A 15,041-nucleotide genomic window follows, 5' to 3' on the forward strand; every position below is an offset into this window, starting at 1 on the left:
GCTATCATATTTAATGTGAGAAATTCACAACTTTCCTTTCAGGTATAAAGTTATCCTTTCTCATTACCATTGGTCAACATCAGACTGGCAGTTTTACTAATGCAATAAAGCAGGGAAAAGAGAAGGAATGGTGCCAAGATACAGAAAAAGAAATATAAAATTATCTTTGTTTTCAGCTGACAGGCTCATCTATAGAGAAAATTTGAAAAAAAAAAAAAAAGATGGAAAAAACTCCACAAACTCCAAGAGCTAATAAGAAATTATAGTAAAGTTGCAGAACAAAAATCACTTGCTTTCTATATACACATAATGAACAAGTGAAATTTGAAATTAAAAACAAAATACCATTTACACTAAACCTTCTTAAATTTAACACTTAGGTATAAATCTAACAAAATATATACATGATCTATAAGAAGAAAACCACAAAATTCCAATAAATAAAGTCAAACAAGTAAATGGAGAGACAGTCCATGTTCATGGATAGGAAAACTCAGTATTGTCAAAGTGTCAATTCTTCCCAAATTGATCTGTATATTCAATGCAGCTGCAATCAAATCCTAGCAAGCTGTTTTATGGATGTTGACAAACCGGTTCTAAAGTTTATGTGGAGAAGTAAAAGACTCAGAATAGTCAACACAATATTGAAGGAGAACAACTGAAATTAGAAGACTGATGTCACCTGAGTTCAGGACTTGCTATACATTTATAGTAATCAAGACAATGTGATAATAGTTAAAGAAAAGAAAAATAATCAGTGGAACAAAACAGAGAGCCTACAAACTGACCCTCATAAAAATAGTCAATTGATTTTTGACAAAAGAGCATAAGCAATACAGTGAGGCAAAGGTGGTCTTTTAAACAAATGGTACTGGACAACCTGATCACACAGAAGGAAAAAGGAAAGGATCCAGACAGAGACCTCATATTCTTCACAAAAATTAACTAAAAATGGATAACAGGCTTAAATGTAAAATATATATCTATAAAACTCCTATAAGATGAGAGGACCAAGATGACTTTGAGAATGGTGTTGCCTTTTCAGACATAATACTGACCTATAAAAGAAATAATTGATAAGCTGTACTCCATTAAAATTAAAAGCTTTTCCTCTGAAAAAGACCACATAAAGAGAATTAGAGGAAAATACTTGTAAAAGGGGAAAATACTTGCAAAAGACACATCTGTTTAGACTTATTGAAAATAAAAAAAGAACTCTTAAAAATCAACAGTAAAAACCAAACAACCCAATTAAAAAATAGGCCAAAGATCTTAGTAGACACCTCATCAAAATCATATATGGATGAAAATATGCATATGAAAAGATGCTTCACATTATATATCATCAGGCAAATGCAAATTAAATGAGGTACCACTGCATAGCTATCAGAATGACCAAATCCAGAACACTGACAATATCAAATGTTGACAAGTATGTGGAGCAATGAGAACTCTACACATTGTTTCTGGGAATACAAAATGGTACAGCTACTTTGAAAGACTGTTTGGAGGTTTCTATAAAACTAAACATATTCTTACCAAAAAACCCAGCAATCATGTTCTTTGATATTGATCCAAAGGAGTTTAAAACTAGGTCTTCACAAAAATATGAACATGGATGTTTATAGCAGCTTTATTCACAACTGCTAAAATTTGGAAGCAACCAAGATATCCTTAGGTAGGTAAATGGATATATTAACTGTAGTAATTTGGAAGAGTGTAATATTAAAGAGCCTCCTGATGAAGGTGAAAGAGGAGAGTGAAAAAGTTGGCTTAACACTCAGCATTCAAAAAACAAAGATCATGGCATCTGGTCCCATCACTTCATGATAAACAGAATGGGGGGAAAAAAGGAAACAATGAAAGACTTTACTTTCTTAGGCTCCAAAATCACCGCAGATAGTGACTGCAGCCAAGAAACTAAAAGACATCTGCTCCTTGGAAGAAAAGTTATGACAAACCTAAACAGCATATTAAAAAGCAGAGACATCATTTTGCTGACAGAAGTCCTTCTAATCAAAGCTATTTTTCCTAGTAGTCATGTACCGATGTGAGAGTTGGACCATAAAGAAGGCTGAGTGCTGAAGAATTGATGCTTTTGAAGTGTGGTGCTAGAGAAGACACTTGAGAGTCCCTTAGACAGCAAGGAAATCAAACCAGTCAATCCTAAAGGAAATCAAACCTGAATACTTATTGGAAGGACTGATGCTGAAGCTAAAGCTCCAATACTTTGGCCACCTGATGCAAAGAGCCAATTTATTGGAAAAGACCTTGATGCTGGGAAAAATTGAGAGCAGGAACAGAAGGGAGCAATAGAGGATGAGATGGCTGGATGGTATCAACAGACATGAGTTTGTTTTATAGACATGAGTTTGAGCAAACTCCAGGAAATAGTGAAGGAAAGGGAAGCCTGGTGTGTTGTGGTCCATGGGGTTGCAAAGTGATTGACTGAGTGATTGAACAACAACAACGTTCAACATTAAAAGAAATGAGCTATCTAGCCATGAAAAGACATGGAGGAAATTTGGTGGCTCAGATGGTAAAGAATCTGCCTGCAATGCAGGAGAACCAGGTTCAATCCCTGGGTTCAGAAGATCCTGTGGGAAAGGGAATGGCAACCCACTCCAGAATTCTTGCCTGGAGAATTCCATGGACAGAAGAGCTGGATGTCTATAGTTCATGAGATTGCAAAGAGTCAGATATGACTGAACAACTTACACACAAATGAAAAAAGCCAAACTGGAAAAAGATCAGTGGTTGCCATATATTAGTGGGGAGGGACAAATGAACAGGCATAGTGCAGAGGATTTTTCAGTCCATCAGTTCAGTCACTCAGTTGTGTTTGACTCTTTTTTTAGGGCCATAAAAATACTCTGCATGAGACTATAATGTTGGCTTCATGTTATTACATGTTTGTTTAAATGCACAGAATGTACAATATCAAGTTGAACCCTAATGTAAATTATGAACTTTGGATAACTATTATGTCTCAATGGAGATTCACTGATTGTAACAAGTGTAACAAGGTCTGTCTAGTCAAGGCTATGGTTTTTCCAGTGGTCACATATATATGTGAGAGTTGGACCATAAAGAAGGCTGAGTGCTAAAGAATTGATGCTTTTGAACTGTGGTGTTGGAGAAGACTCTTGAGAGTCCCTTGGACTGCAAGGAGATCAAACCGGTCAATCCTAAAGGAAATCAATCCTGAATATTCATTGGAGGGACTGATGCTGAAGCTGAAGCTCCAATACTTTGACCACCTGATATGAAGACCCGATTGATTAGAAAAGATCCTGATGCTGGAAAAGATTGAAGGCATGAGGAGAAGGGGACAGTAGGCGGTGGCAGAGGACGAGATGGTTGGATGGCGTCACCAATTCAGTGGACACGAGTTTGAGCAAGCTCTGGGAAATGGACAGGAATGCCCTATGTCCTGCAGCCCATGGGGTCGCAAAGAGTCGGATAAGATTAACAACTGAACAACAACAAACAACAAGTGTACCACTTTGGTGTGGGATATTGATAATTACAGACGCTTTGCATGTGTGGGAAGTAGCAGTGACATGGGAAATCTCTGCATTTTTTTCTCAATTTTGTTGTAAATCTAAAATCGCACTAATACCTATTTTTTTAAAAAGTCATAGACCATGACCAGGAAAACATTATTAGGACAAAAATGCTCAACACAACATCTATGATACAACTAAATGGAAAGTAATAGATTACAGTGAGCATTAAATATCCCCTCTTCTAGAACGCAGGCTTCTGAAATGGCTCAGTGGTAAAGAAGCCATTTGCCAATGCAAGAGATCCAGGTTTGATCGCTCAGTCAGGAAGATCCCCTGGAGGAGGCAATGGCTACTCATTCCAGTATTCTTCCCTGGAGAATCCAATGGCCAGAGCAATCTGGTGGGCTACAGTTTATGGGGTTGCAAAGAGTTGGACACAACTGAGCACTCATGCTTCTAGAATGTGTAAGTCTCACCTCCCCAGAAGTCCTACCTATGGACCCTCTTTATCCTTAGTCCTTAAGTACTTGGAAGTTTCAGAAGCCATGTGTCTTCAGTAGAAAAATGGCTGCTCAAAATCCCTTCCATTCAAAGTTCAGGGAAATTTAGGAGAGGAAAAAAAAGAGCTCTTTCCCTCAGGATCCCAAAGTTGCCTTTGTGTTTGTATGATTAAAAGTGTGACCATGTATCTGCTATAGTAGAATATTTACAACCTACCATACAGCGTGATCCAGACCATGGAGACAAAGGCAAGCGAATCTTTAAAGTAGAATGACTGGTTCTCAAAATCTGTATGATTCAGTCTCACTCTACCTGGCATATGCATGCACTAAGCACAGGGTGAGCTCAGATTCCTACTGGAATTAACTAACCTTTTAAGGACATCCAAAATAGGAAAGAAGCACCTCTTAGGAAGCACCCAAGACACATAAGTTAATATTTACTGTGAATGGTCTAGTTACTAGTTCAAGGTGTCTCTCAGAGCCATGAAGAGGTATCTGTATGACTAAAACATGGTCTGCAAAGTGCAGCTCCCAGGATGATGAGCATGCCTGCTTAGAGGACAAATTTCAGGCTCCTTGTGAAACAAAAATTCTTCACAAGCCCTGAGATATCTGCTTCTAAGCTCCAACAATTGTGAGATACAGACTATATCCAGACCAACAGGAAGAATCCGCCGACCATTTAAAAATAGCCTTTTGTCCTTGACACACAGAGACAACTCAAGCTTATTATCCATGCTTGATATTTTGCTTTAATGGTTTAAAAAAGGAAGAATGATTTCTTGAGGTGTCTTGGCTAGAGTTGGAAGACAGAGGGGAATACATGAAGGGAACTCAAGACAACACAAGCCTATGTATTAAAAAGGCTTGCCTTAAGCTACGAGCAAGCAAAGAAAGACGAAAGGGAACACAGACAGGAAGTAGTGGGAAATGATTTTTCCAGACAACACACCACCCTAGTTTGGTGAGCCAACAACAAACTGGACTATATGGAGAGACTGAGTGAAGAGCAGTGTATGAGTATCTCTGTCTTTCTTTTCCTTGTACTTTATCTCTTAGCCAAGGGAGGATACTTGTATTTGCTATTTTGTAAAGAATTCATGCCAACATCTTTTCTTCTTTCCCATAAATGGAGTCCCAGAATTTCCTTTTTGATGTCCTGTTGAGTCCCAGGACTCATTTTTTTTACCACTCTGAATTGCAAACTTAGCAGTGTAAATATTCTCATTTGTTCCTTTTGTTCTTTTGTCTTTGTCTTTTTAGCAAGTGTGAGAGAGGGTGATTGGGAAAAAAAAGTCTTTCCTCATCAGAGGTCTGTACTGCTCAGTAATAACCATTCTTGGTCAGAGGGATTGAAAATAACTCCCTGAGGTAAAGGTAATAATGTAATGTGTGCTTGCTCTGTTGTATCCGACTCTTGGTGACCCCACAGTCTACAGTCTGCCAGGCTCCTGTCCATGGGATTCCCCAGACAAGAATACTGGAGTGGGTCACTATATCCTGCTCCAAGGGATCTTCCAGACCCAGGGATCAAACCTGCATCTCTTGCATCTTCTGCACTGGCAGGCAGATTCTTTACCACTGAGCCACTGGGGAAGCTCAGTTGTGACATGGGGAGTGACAAACGGAAGCTTTATTTCCTGCTTCTTTCCCTTTCTGGGGGTAGGAGTAGAGATCGCAGGGACAGAGGTAGGAGGCTCTCTTCTCTCCGTCTACGGAGACATGCACCTCACCCACTCCCTCTACTCTGCTTCCTGTTTCTTAACGTTCTTAATATAGATAATGTTCTTCTGGGACTACCTGCCCTCCTCCCAGCTCCATATAACTTAATATTCTTAGATAATGAATATTCTTAATATTCTTAGATAATGATGATCTTAGATAACAAGGGGCTTCCCTGGTGGCTCAGATGGTAAAGAATCTGCCTGCAAAGTAGGAGATGCAGGTTCGATCCCTGGGTCAGGAATATCCTCTGGGGAAGGAAATGGCAACCCCACTCCAGTATTCTTGCCTGGGAAATCCCATAGACAGAGGAGTCTGGCAGGCTACAATCCATGGGGTCACATAGAGTCAAACACAACTGAGTGACTAAACAATGTCACAACTGCCTTAGCCAGAGGAAAGGCCTGGCAAGGGTGATTTTAACTGTGATGCTCAGAGGAGGAAGTACACCTAGTCTGGGTTCAAAAAAGGGAAACCAAGTTGCCTAGAAGGCATGGTATCTTCAAAGTACTCCTTGCCAGGCAAGTAACAGCTCTTGAGAGTTATAAACCTCTGCCTGCATGCTCATTCTTCTACCTTTCATTGGGGTGAAACTTTCCAGCCTGGAGGAAAAGTAAGGAACTTCGTGATGGACTTTGAAATTCAACACACTACAAAACCGTGAAGGGAAAACAAGTCCTCTATTCCTTCTCACAAACACAGTTACATATATACTTGTCATTGCTAAGTAACTGGGGAATTAAGGATCAGGTATTAAACACAGATTTAAAAAGAAAATACATTTCATATACTACTCTCCAAAAGTAAATGTGGTTTCTGCAAATATGCAAACACACATATGTATTTTCATGTTTCTTAGACTATTTGGAGGGCTTCCCTGGTAGCTCAGGTAAAGCGTCTGCCTACAATACAGGAGACCTGGGTTCTATCCCTCGGTTGGGAAGATCCCCTGGAGAAGGAAATAGCAACCCACTTCGGTATTCTTGCCTGGAGAATTCCATGGACTGAGGAGCCTGGTAGGCTACAGTCCATGGGGTCACAAAGAGTCAGACACGACTGAGCGACTTCACTCACTCACTCAGACTATTCGGAACTATCTTAGCAATATCTCCCCAATAAAATATTCCTCTTCTTGAAAATGTGAAAAATACAATGTTAAGAGAAATACTTGCTATAAATATTTTTACAAATATTTACAAATGTTCTAAATGTCAAATTAATTGCTAGAAATAAAGATAATATTTTTGAAAACAGTTTCATGTGGATGGATTGTTTATGCAGACACAGATTTAAAAATCTGAATCAAAACAATAAAATTCAGTTTAAAATAGCCTCATTATAGTTTACCACCCTATCCAGATTTTATCAATACTTACACTCTTGGAAAGTTACTTCCTTATTGATACTTTCCCACTGGCAACAGTAAAATTCCAAAGGAATTAGAAAAGGTGATGGATCTAGTCTTAGATCATAGAAGTATTCACTTTAAAGCAATGTAATCCTTTTCTGTTTCTGCCCCAACATTTCATAATTATGTCATTTTACAAGAATTGTGTAATTTACATAACCACCTAAATTGTCATAATTGCTAGAAAGTGCTGAAAAAGCATACGTTAGGCATTTCGGATTCATTTCTGCTCTCTGTTTTAAATGCATTTGAAATGCCTTTTGCATAAAAATTCTTTTGGTCAACAAAAAAGTAACTTGGATTTGATTTTGAAGGAACCATCTCTTCTGCTCAAGCTGGCTCCTCCTCCTCTTCCTCCAGGGAGCCTTTGCCAGGTGGATACTGAGGTTCCACCGAGGTAAATAAGTCCTTCATCTGGTTTTACAGACAAGGAAACAGACCTGCAGAGGTTGGCTGATTCCATCTGACTCTCCCAGGTCACCTCCATGGATTAAAGTTAGAACTCACTTTTTTTTTTTTTTTTGACTTGCATATTCTGTTTACTGCTCCATACCTTTATCCACTGCATTCAGAAAGAGGAAGAAGGAAGGATAAAAGAAGGGAATGATTTCTCCACAGTTTTCTCAGCATGCCATTTCCATTATAATTATCTTAACCATCTGTTTTGCTTGGAACAGGCAAAGGAATTTGATATTAAGAAACAACTGTCATTCTGTACAGCAGAGAAGGGCTTCAGAAATGGGACCCTATTTCAGGATGCAGGAGTGAATATCAATTTTATCAGGGGTTTTTATCAGCATCAGTGAAGCACAATGCCAATATTTGATCACTACTCCCTGGAAAATTAGTGGTTTGTAATTTCATAAATAAAATTTTATAATTAAACATCATGGAAGGATATTGTATATGGTACTTGCTAAAAGTGTAATCAGGCAACATGTGAAGGTACTGATAGATAGTTAAATGTATTTCAAAATGCCAACTAATTCTCTTTAACTCTGCTTCAACCTCTCCTCTGAAAACCTAAACTATCCTTACATATTGAAAAGCAATGAATTAATGTTTAGCTTCTTGAAGCTAATTTGGATGTTACGTAAATCTATAAAATTTCATGGCAATAATGTGCATAAATAGCAAACCATGTTTTTCCAGTGCTTCTGCCCCCATGCACACGCACACACATATGAACACACGCAGCCACACAACACACATGCACAGCTAATTTATGATACTCCTAAGTCAGGCTGACTTTTGAAATAAAATAAATAAAAATGAGCTCATGTACTTATTTGATAATTTTTATCAAAAGTTACTGCAAAATATGCATTTTAATCCTGATTCTAAAATAGAATTCAAAGAGTGATGTAACTGTTTTGCAGTTACAGACTTTTCAAATTACAGATACCATTTGAAGAACCAATAATACTTCATAATCATCACTTAAAATGAATTATAATTGTTACAATTTAACCAAGCATCAGAACAAGTAACTATCAACAAAAAAGGCAGCTTATCATTTCCCAAATAAGTAGGGATGGCACAGCAGTTTTCTAGAAAAGTGAAGTTTATTCAGTACAATTAAGGAAGAAAGTAATGATAAATTATTATTTCTGCCAAAAAATTGGTGCAATATTAGCAAAGCTAAGGAACCAGAGACCCATTGAACAAATCACTATTGTTCCAGAATATATAATTTATCATAATGTCACTGAAGAAGAAAAAGATTAAAAATAAAAAATATATATTTGATAAAAGGACAATTTTGAGTTTTCAATGAAAATCAAATTAAGAATCAAATTTCACACAGCTGATGAATGTAACATAGTCCTCTGATTTAAATAATTTTAGAAATAGTGGGAAATCTTTAACTGAAAAAAAACAACGTTCATAGAATTTTCTAAAAATCAAAGCAATTAAACTTTTCCCAACTCTGAATTATTTATGAAAAGTAATTTAATCTCAGATTTCTCTTTTCTGACATAGTTGCTAGCAAAACATTTATCAACCTTAACTTATCAAGTCAACAGACTTAAATGAATTCAGTTCTCCCACCAGAAATACTAATAGGATGACTATATTTCAAAAATTAAAACTAACTGGAAAGAAGTTTTAATGAAAATAAGCTGTGGACAACTAAACATTTTCAGAATATTAGGTCTATTTTTTTTCTTCCTGGACACTTTTCTTTTTTTCCTTTAAGTCTTAATGTAATATTTACCCTCCATTTTCTAATTTTTTCATAACATCATAGAAGATCAGTAAATCAATCTGGTAAACAAATAATCACCTAGAGACAGACATCCTGGAGTCTGAAGTCAAGTGGGCCTTAGGAAGCACCACTATGAACAAAGCTAGTGAAGGTGATGGAATTACAGTTGAACTATTTCAAATCCTAAAAGATGATGCTGTGGAAAGTGTTGCACTCAATATGCCAGCAAATTTGGAAAACTCAGCAGTGGCCACAGGACTAGAAAAAGTTAGGTTTCATTCCAATCCCAAAGAGAGGCAATGCCAAAGAATATTCAAACTACCACACAATTGCATTCCTTTCATACAAAATAGTAAAGCAATGCTCAAAATTCTCCAAACTAGGCTTCAACAGTATGTGAACTGGGAACTTCCAGATGTTCAAGCTGGATTTAGAAAAGGCAGAGGAACCAGAGATCAAATTGCCAACATCCGTTGGATCATCAAAAAAGAAAGAGAATTCCAGAAAAAAAAAAAAATCTACTTCTGCTTTATTGACTATGCCAAAGCCTTTGACTCTGTAGATCACAACAAACTGGAAAATTCTTCAAGAGATGGGAATACCAGACCACTTTACCGGCCTCCTGAAAAACCTGTACGCAGGTCAAGAAGCAACAGTCAGAACCAGACATGGAACAAAGGACTGGTTTCAGCTGGGAAAGGAGTCCATCAAGGCTGTATTTTGTCACCCTGCTTATTTAACCTATATGCAGAGTACATCATCCAAAATGCGGGCTGGATGAAGCACAAGCTGGAATCAACATTTCTGGGAGAAATATCAATAACCTCAGATATGCAGATGACACCACTCTTATGGCAGAAAGTGAAGAGGACCTAAAGCGCCTCTTGATAAAATTGAAAGAGGAGAGTGAAAGAGCTGGCCTAAAACTCAACATTCAAAAAACTAAGATCATGGCACCCAGTCCCATCACTTCATGGAAAATAGGTGGGAAAACCATGGAAACAGTGACAGACTTTATTTTCTTGGGCTCCAAAAATCACTGCAGATGGTGACTGCAGCCATGAAATTAAAAGACACTTGTTCCTTGGAAGAAAAGCTATGACAAACATAGACAGCATATTAAAAAGCAGAGACATTACTATGCCTACAAAGGTCCATCTAGTCAAAGCTATGGTTTTTCCAGTAGCCTTGTATGGATGTGAGAGTTGGACCATAAAGAAGGCTGAGCACTGAAGAACTGACACTTCTGAACTGTGGTGTTGGAGAAGAGAGAAGACTCTTGAAAGTCCCCTGGACTGCAGGGAGATCAAACAAGTCAATCCTAAAGTAAATCAACCCTGAATATTCATTGGAAGAACTGATGCTGAATCTAAAGCTTCAATACTTGGGCCACCTGATGCAAAGAGCCGACTCATTAGAAAAGACCCTGATGATGGGACTGATTGAAGGTAGGAGGAGCAGGGGACGACAGAGGATGAGATGGTTCGATGGCATCACTAACTCAATGGACATGAGTTTGAGCAAGCTCAGGGAGATGGTGAAGGACAGGGAAGACTGGTGTGCTGCAGTCCATGGGGTCACAAAGAGTTGGACATAACTGAGCAACTGAAGAACAACAACAACCATAGAAAAGGTGAATTCAGTTAATCAAAACAGGTATTTCCTAGTAAATCAGCAGTAAAGAATTGTCCGCAATGCAGGAGATGTGGATTCAGTCCCTGGGTTGAGAAGATCCAGGAAATGGCAACCCACTCCAGTATTCTAGCCCGGGAAATCCCATGGACAGAGGAGCCTGGCGGGCTACAGTCCATGGGGTTGCAAAAGAGTTAAGACATGACTTAGTGACTAAATAGCAACAATTCCTAGTGAAAATCTTAAGTCAAAGCTGTATCTGATTTGACATATAGTTCTTTGAACTAATATTTGAGGAAAATTTTAGTTGATTAACTACATACTATATCTATGTATAAATGATGATTAACTTTCAGATGCTTGTTGAAGTATTATAGGAATATTGCCTAAGAAAGTTAGCATGCTTTGTCTTAGGTCTTAATGTTTTGTTTTTTTTTTTCTTTTAACTTGTCAAAAGGAGATAGAGGCATATAAAGCAATGATTATATTACAGTGAAGAGAGATTTTGTTCTGTCAGCAATAGAACATCTTCCAAGGGAGATAGATGAATGCCCACTCCCAAAGCCTAACTTTGTAACTGCTTGTTCTGTTAGTTTCCTCTCATTCATTTTGCATCCGTGTTAGGCTTGCATCTGTTTATGTACTTGTCTATTATTCATCTACAGGATAACTGCTCAGCAGTCGTTACTTCCTTTCATATCTTTTCTGCATCTTTTGTTTCCATGGGTTGTTTTGGCAATAAAACCAAGAAAAGGGTACAAAGCTTATAAAAAAGTGCAGTTGGAACATCATGTTTTTACAGCTCTAGGAATGTTATTGCTGATTTCAAAAAGTTTAAAAAAATGTTAAAATGCATTCAGCAAAGTTTAAAGCTCATAGGTATGATAAATTTGAAAATCAGAGAGCATGGAATTTAAAAACTGCTTTCTAAAAGAGTTCACTTTGATCTTTACATGGCAGACTGCTTTCTGCAATTTTCTGTAGACTGTACGTTTTCACAACAAAGTCTCAAGCAATGCAGTCACGGTAATTCCTTACATTTGTATAGCACTTCATCATTTCATCATGTGTTTGCTCATCCATTACGTATTCTGAACTTTCTAGGCAGATGATTAGTATTTTCATAGTAACTCAAAAAAAAAAAAAAAAAGAATTTGTTAAATTATCTGCTAGGTCAAAAGGTCAATGAACCTCTGAGCCTTATACCAGAATCTACATTTACCGGACATCCATCCAGCCTTGTGTAAACCAGGGAAAACTCCACAGTATAGTTGCCCAAGGCTTCTTGTGGACCAATGAGAGTAAAACATAATTTGGAACTCAGTTTATGTAAGCATAGTTCTACGTGCGATTTTAAATTACTATTGTGTTCTCAAATTCAGTAAGACTCTTGTTGCTGCTGCTGCTGCTAAGTCGCTTCAGTCGCGTCTGACTCTGCGTGACCCCATAGATAGCAGCCCGCCAGGCTCCTCCGTCCCAGGCATTCTCCAGGCAAGAACACGGAGTGGGTTGCCATTTCCTTCTTCAATGCATGAACGTGAAAAGTGAAAGTAAAGTCACTCAGTCCTGTCCGACTCTTCATGACCCCATGGACTGCAGTCTACCAGGCTCCTCCGTCCATGGGATTTTCCAGGCAAGAGTACTGGAGTGGGGTGCCATTGTCTTCTCCGAAATAAGACTCTGCTGCTGCTGCTGCTGCTGCTATGTCGCTTGAGTCGTGTCCGACTCTGTGCGATCCCGTAGACGGCAGCCCACCAGCCTCTCCCATCCCTGGGATTCTCCAGGCAAGAACACTGGAGTGGGTTGCCATTTCCTTCTTCAATGCATGAAAGTGAAAAGTCAAAGTGAAGTCGCTCAGTCATGTCTGACTCTTAGCGATCCCATGGACTGCAGCCTACCAGGCTCCTTTGTCCATGGAATTTTCCAGTCAAGAGTACTAGAGTGGGTTGCCATTTCTTTCTCCAGAAATAAGACTCTTTTAGTAATTAAAGTCCATTACCCCTGAACATGGGCTTCCCTGGTGACTCAGACGATAAAGAATCTGCCTGCAATACGGAAGACCTGGGTTTGATCCCTGGGAAGATCCCCTGGAGGAGGGCATGGTAACCCACTCCAGTATTTTTGCCTGGAGAATCCCTATGGACAGAGGAGCCTGGTGGGTTACAGTCCATGGGGTCACAAAGAGTTGGACACAACTGAGCGAATAAGCACAAGAACACAAAATTTTTATGTTTTATTTCTGAGGGATGATTATGGATTCTCTGAAGCCTTTTTATTCACCCCAGAATAAAAACTTCAACTCTGTATGATTAATTTGGTCTCCTTAAGCTACACTGTTTCTTAAGAATCTGATGAATCTGATTTAACATGGTAAATTGGGCCCAAACATAACACTAGGTTATTTTCAGAAAAAAATAAAATAAAATTGAAGGTCCATGAAGCCAATTCAGATAATTAAAAGCAAGGCATTTGTATAAACTCATGAATTCAGAATACGCTTACACTTCTTTCTTTGTGAAAATTGCATATGTTTACATGAGATGATCTGTAGATTATTAGGACTAATTGCTCTTTTCCTTATTCAGATACATATTAATCTGTTCAATAAGCCTTCACAGCTATGAAGAACGTAAATAACTATAAAAGGCAACTACAGTGTTATTCCTTCATATATAAAACCCATTAACCATGACAATATTATATTCCTTAAATCTTGATAGGCATAATAAAAGAAACAATGAAAATCACGGTAAAGTCCTTGTATACAATACTATCAATACTTAGGCTTGGTTGAGTTAAAAATGTTGAAAATGTCACAAAGAATTGGTTCTGACTAGGGTAAAAATTTTATCTGAATGATGCAAAATACTCTATGGTTTGGGATGCCTAAAAGTTTTCTCAGATTTACAACAGTACTGTGAAAGTGAAAGTCACTCAGTCCTGTCCAATTCTTTGCGACCCCTTGGACTGCAGCCTGCCAGGCTCCTCTGTCAATGGAATTTTCCAGGCAAGAATACTGGAGTGCATTGCCATTTTCTCTGGGGATCTTCCCGACTGAGGGATCGAACCCCAGTCTCCTGCATGGCAGGCAGACTCTTTACCCTTTGAGCCACCAGAGATTCTTTCAATAAAAGCCAAAGACTGAGCCTATTAAGATAGGCTCCTGCTGCTGCTAAGTCGTTTCAGTTGTGTCCAACTCTGTCCAACCCCATAGACAGCAGCCCACCAGCCTCTCCCATCCCTGGGATTCTCCAGGCAAGAACACTGGAGTGGGTTGCCATTTCCTTCTCCAATGCATGAAAGTGAAAAGTGCAAGTGAAGTCGCTCAGTCCTGTCCGACTCTTAGCGACCCCATGGACTGCAGCCTACCAGGCTCCTCCGTCCATGGGAGTTTCCAGGCAAGAGTATTAGAGTGGGTTGCCATTGCCTTCTCCATTAAGATAGGCTAAGATTTCCAAAACAATGCTGAGTGGGGTCATTGGTGATGAGACCATGCCTCTAGCTGTCCTGATTGTTATGAGACCGACATTTAGTTGGTACAAGGGATTAATATGAGATGAGAGCTTAAAGATAAACCTATAGAGATATATGTATTTAACCTTATTACAATTTATAGGCCCTATAGGAACACATTTAATGTTGATGAGAAATATATTAATAATTTTAAAATAATGTAATTGCCTTACTGGCCATGATACACAAATTGTTTTTAAAACATTAATGGAAAGGAAAAGGTGAGGAAGAGAATAAGACAACACAGTAGAGGTCCGCATATCTTCTGCATTCCCCTTACCAATTATGCATTGGTAATATGTTGCCATTATCCAGAAAACACTTTTATGCTTAAGAGATTTCATTCTTAACTCTCTCTGTTCAATGATTTCAACCTTCTACATCCCAGGGTGGTAACAGAATAACAAGGTGATCCTCCAAAGCCAAGGTTCTGCTTAAAAGAATTTTTCTTTGGTGACTAGCAGTACTTGTGAAAAATCATAGCATTTTAACAAGCCATTTGTATTGCATCCAAAATAACCAAGAAGTGTCAACGTTTAAATAGC

At 38.4% G+C, this 15,041-nt stretch overlaps 1 protein-coding gene across 7 annotated transcripts in view; it reads right to left on the bottom strand.

The window, feature by feature from the left end:
• DGKB (diacylglycerol kinase beta) overlaps positions 1-15,041 on the bottom strand; it is an 885,919-nt gene that overhangs the window by 109,132 nt on the left and 761,746 nt on the right. The gene's annotated exons all lie outside the window — the stretch shown is intronic.

This window comes from Bubalus bubalis, chromosome 8, assembly GCF_019923935.1.
Source record: "Bubalus bubalis isolate 160015118507 breed Murrah chromosome 8, NDDB_SH_1, whole genome shotgun sequence".
Lineage (NCBI taxonomy): Eukaryota > Metazoa > Chordata > Mammalia > Artiodactyla > Bovidae > Bubalus > Bubalus bubalis.